Source organism: Polyodon spathula, unplaced genomic scaffold (assembly GCF_017654505.1).
Source record: "Polyodon spathula isolate WHYD16114869_AA unplaced genomic scaffold, ASM1765450v1 scaffolds_3856, whole genome shotgun sequence".
NCBI lineage: Eukaryota > Metazoa > Chordata > Actinopteri > Acipenseriformes > Polyodontidae > Polyodon > Polyodon spathula.
In genome coordinates this window covers 2,121-7,000 of record NW_024475314.1, presented here as the reverse complement: position 1 = coordinate 7,000, position 4,880 = coordinate 2,121, and the positions used below count along the sequence as shown (strand labels likewise).

General features: G+C 40.3%; 1 long non-coding RNA gene across 1 annotated transcript; it reads left to right on the top strand.

Annotated features, from left to right (window-relative positions):
- The first annotated feature begins 180 nt into the window (after positions 1–180).
- Positions 181–2,949, top strand: LOC121312419. Its single transcript, XR_005949825.1, has 4 exons — positions 181–266; positions 914–1,246; positions 2,131–2,256; positions 2,927–2,949. It is a non-coding gene; the product is annotated as an uncharacterized LOC121312419 (long non-coding RNA).
- Positions 2,950–4,880: the final 1,931 nt, after the last annotated feature.

Below are 4,880 nucleotides of genomic sequence, written 5' to 3'. Positions count from 1 at the left end.
GGAAGTAGTTTTATTATAACCTGCCATTCCTATAATAAGTATATCTGTCTCTTTTCAAGCTAAACTTCAGAGATAGTGAAGGTATCTGTTTGGCATGTACTAAAAAAAGTACTTTGTCTGCTGTTGTTGAACAATAATGTGTGAGTCATCCTAACCTTGGAACTTTGTGGTTACAGGGACAAAACTGCCTTACTTTCAGCAGGAGACTGCACAGCCACCTGGTATTATCAGTGCCTCCACTGGGAAAGCAGCTGTTCCGGGTAAAGGTGTGTATTTGTAGAGCTCAAACGTTACGACGTTGTCTGAAAGATTGTTAAGTATTGGATAAGCAAGGAGAATCACTCAAGCCTATCTTTGGAAAAATATAAACTTGTCTCATTTGGATCAGTATTTACTTGGAATAAATTACCACATCATTATTTATAATCCTATCAATATTGATCAACATTTGTTTCTTATATTGTAGCAATTTTATATTTTCTTATTTCTATTTTTAATGCTAAATTCTGTAGAAATTATTTCTAAGGGTGTTTTGATTGTAAAAATTAGCCACGTTTAGAATTTTGCCTTAACGTTTAACTGCTGCCAGACACATGTAGGCCAGCTATAGATGTTAGCCTTTGTGTTTACATAGTAGTAAGTGTACAGTGTATGTCAATTTATTTTATATTCATTATTTCTTCAAAATATTTCCCATATACAAATTAATTTTGTATACATACAGTCTTATAAAAACATTTATGTGTTGCAGTAATTTATAAAAGTGATGGAGGCTTTTAAGGTGGCTTTTCTTATTGGTCACAAACATTCCCAATATATTACTGTTTAATCAAAGTTTTTTTTTTTTTTTTTTCTTTTTTAAGGAAATTAAACAAGCTAACAACCTAGTTCTGTCATTCAACCTTTTTTGCAGAGAATGGAGCTGGCAGTCGCAGACAGTCACAGACGCTGCTCTCCACCGACGCACCGATCTTGGAAATTAAAGGCAGCCTGGCCCAGCAGCAGTATTTACAAGGGCTGCAGAAAGAGAACAGCTTGTTACAGGAGAAGCTGAAAAACAGCGAGCAGCTGAATGAGACTCTGCGCACCGAAGTGGATCTGCACCGCTCGATCATCAAGAACAGAGAGGACACCGGGGGAGAGAGAGGCTTGTCACCTAAACCTCTGGACAGGTCCTCAAGAGAAGACAGGGCCAGCGCAGGACTGACAGAAAGCAGGAATGAGCCGTCTGGACTGGTGAATACAGGTACTTTCTCAAGCATGTACTTGGCAATTAAGGTAAAACATGTAAGAAATTAAACTAAGTAGACTGCTTTCTTTTAGTTTTTAGCAGGTGTTTAGTTTATAAATGAGGTCATCTATAACAAAGTCTAGACTTATGCACTTTTTTCCAGATACTTTAATTTATGAAATGCATTATGTAGAAATTTATAGAAAAATGATCAGTGTTTTTCTAGATATTACATGTAATTGTGTAAATTACATTTTGTCTGTATGGCCAGTATTACACTGTCCTTCTTTTTTGGACTCGCCAATTGTAAGCCTGGCTCACCATTGCAACCCCCCGCACTGCCTTGGGAGAGACAAAGACGAACACACGTGTCCTCCGAAACGTGTGCCGTAAGCCTGGCTCACCATTGCAACCCCTGCGCTGACTCGGGAGAGACGAAGACGGACACACGTGTCCTCCGAAACGTGTGCCGTTAGCCGTCTGTTTCGCCGTGCAGCTCTGGGACGCTTGTAGACAGGCACCTACCACCCCCCCACCCCCCCCCCCCGGGGCGGTGCTCAGCCAATTGTGTTGTGTCCCCTGGGAATTCCCGAACACGGCCGGTATTGGAATAGCCTGGCTGTAGTGCGCATCCTGGACTCCACGCAGAGTACCTTTACCAGATGCGCCACTTGGGAGCCCCTATTACAGTCTTTTGTTTATTTCAGGAGTAAAGAACTAGAAACAGTTGAGGTTTCTGTTTTCTGTGAAACGCTAATCTCCTTGTAGTCACAGCAGTTGAAACACATCTCGCTCTTCTTTGCTTCTGGTATTGACTGAAACTTACTATGCCGTAAGATATGGCTCAGAAGTAAGTGTTCATACATGGCTTTGCTTTTATGTTGCTGCTTTCCATACAGACCTGCTTGCAGAACATCTTCAGGAAATCCGTAGTCTGAGGCAGCGCTTAGAGGAGTCCATCCGAACGAATGACCGGCTAAGGGAGCAGCTTGAGCGCAGGCTGGCCGAAGCTGAACCGGACCCAGGTTAGCTTTTCTTCTGCCTATTGCATCCCACAAACTTCTTTCAGGATAACTCGACCCTTCGTCTATAAGGTTATGCTTCAACCCTTTGACCCTAACATGTCACATGATATTCCTTACCCCCAAAAAAAGCATTCCTGATCATGGGTTCTCTTGGAGAGACATTATTCATTATTTCCAGCCCATGCATGCATACATACATGTTCTTTGCAGGAAGACCATTAAAATAAATAAAACATTACCATTAACAGAGAAAATAATAAACAGGACTGTCTACAAGGAAAGTATTGCTTTAGTAGTCATTATCGAATACATTGTGCGCTGTAACTTTGGACAGCCGACAGTAATTTGAGTTCTCCATAGGAATTGCATTCAATTTCTAAATTCTAAATGTCACATTGCAATGGTCTGTGTAGTGTCTACAGGTGCTTTTATGACATCTGAATTAACAAACTCCTAAAAACCTGATCTGATATTCCCAGGAAGTTATAAAAGGATTATAGAATATTTGTTATGGATCTTATTAAACAAAAGTAGCCGGCACACACTTGATTGAGGATCTAGTAAAATACATGAAAATAAGTAATACAGGAACGTTTTTTTCAGTACTGTTGCTGCACAAATTGTTTCCTGCTATAAATGTAACTGAGTATTGTTTGCTTTTAAACTTCAGCTTCTACGAATATATTTATCCGCGGATCAGAGGAGCAAGGACAGCTGGCCAACGAGGTCCATTTCCTCTGGAGACAAAACCAGACACTCAAGGACCAGCTATCATTGGGATCGAGAGGTAAGAGGAACCAGCTTCCTAAAACAAAGGGGACTGTAGCCTGTTTCTGGGGCCAAGAGTGTGGTCTGTGTGGTTTCATGCTACAATGTTTAATTTACTGAAGACAAACAACAGATCATGTCCATTTTCTACTATGGTGTCTGTGGATGACAACAAAGACCTCCCCCTAAGTCTGTAACACCTTGAAGGATTGCTTTGATTGTTTATAGCTTTGGTTGCTGTAGTTCTATTGTGTTGTACAATGTTACACATTAGCTGCTGAGCTGTTACGTTTGCAGTTGTCAACAGAAGACATAGACCTGATGGGACTACAGCAACAATTGACAAAGGACCTACACACATGTCCTCTTAAATTGTCTAATCACATGATTTGTAATGTAATTGTAAGCAAGTAAAATTAAATTGAACTTTGATTTGCAATATTGCATGATCCTGATTTTGGTCTGTTTTTGAATCCATACATGGTTCATGATTATTTAAAGCAACTTTCTTATGTTTCAAGTTGTTTTCCTGGTTCTGTATTTACTTTTAAACAGATAAGCAAAAGGAGAATGAAAAGCTCAGAGAGTCCCTCGCAAAGAAAAATTCCAAACTGGAGTATCTGCGAAATGAATACGAGCATGTAAAGAAGGAGGGCGTCCACCTGGAAAACAAATTAAGAGGGAGTCTGAAGAAACAAGCGCCTGAGAGGTGCTGCCACCCACAGTCGAGAGAATCAAAAGGATCGACAAGCTTTACTGTTTACAGCACCTGTTGATTTCATCTCGACTGTGGTGCAGCACCTCTTTCAGGCGCTTGTTTTCTTCCAGACTCCCTCTGAATTTGTTTTCCAGGTGGACGCCCTCCTTCTTTACATGCTCGTATTCATTTCGCAGATACTCCAGTTTGGAATTTTTCTTTGCGAGGGACTCTCTGAGCTTTTCATTCTCCTTTTGCTTATCTGTTTAAAAGTAAATACAGAACCAGGAAAACAACTTGAAACATAAGAAAGTTGCTTTAAATAATCATGAACCATGTATGGATTCAAAAACAGACCAAAATCAGGATCATGCAATATTGCAAATCAAAGTTCAATTTAATTTTACTTGCTTACAATTACATTACAAATCATGTGATTAGACAATTTAAGAGGACATGTGTGTAGGTCCTTTGTCAATTGTTGCTGTAGTCCCATCAGGTCTATGTCTTCTGTTGACAACTGCAAACGTAACAGCTCAGCAGCTAATGTGTAACATTGTACAACACAATAGAACTACAGCAACCAAAGCTATAAACAATCAAAGGCACCTTCAAGGTGTGTTACAGACTGTAGGGGGAGGTCGTTGTTGTCATCCACAGACACAATAGTAGGACCACATGGTAATTCGATTGTTTGTTTGTCTCAGTCAATTAAACATTGTTAGAATGAAACCCCCTCAAGACACATCTGCTGGCCCCAGAAACACGGCTACACGTCCCGTCGCTTTGAGGGAACGCTGGTTCCTCCTTACCCCGCATCTACAAAAGGAATGCTGGTCCTTGAGTGTCGGGTGTTGTCTCCAGAGGAAAACCTCGGACCATGCGTGGCCACGCGATTGTCTTTATGTCAGCCTCCCGATCCGCATGATAACTTATTCGTAGAAAGCTGAAGTTAAAAGCAAACACAATATCCAGTACATTATAGCAGTGAAAACAATTTGTGCAGCAAACAGTTAATGAAAAAAACGTTCCTGTATACTTATTTTATGTATTTACTAGATCCCAATCAAGTGGTTGCGCGCTATTTTCCGTTTAAAAGACATAACAAATATCTATAAGTCCTTTTATAAACTTCCTTGGGAATCTAAGTCAGGTTTGG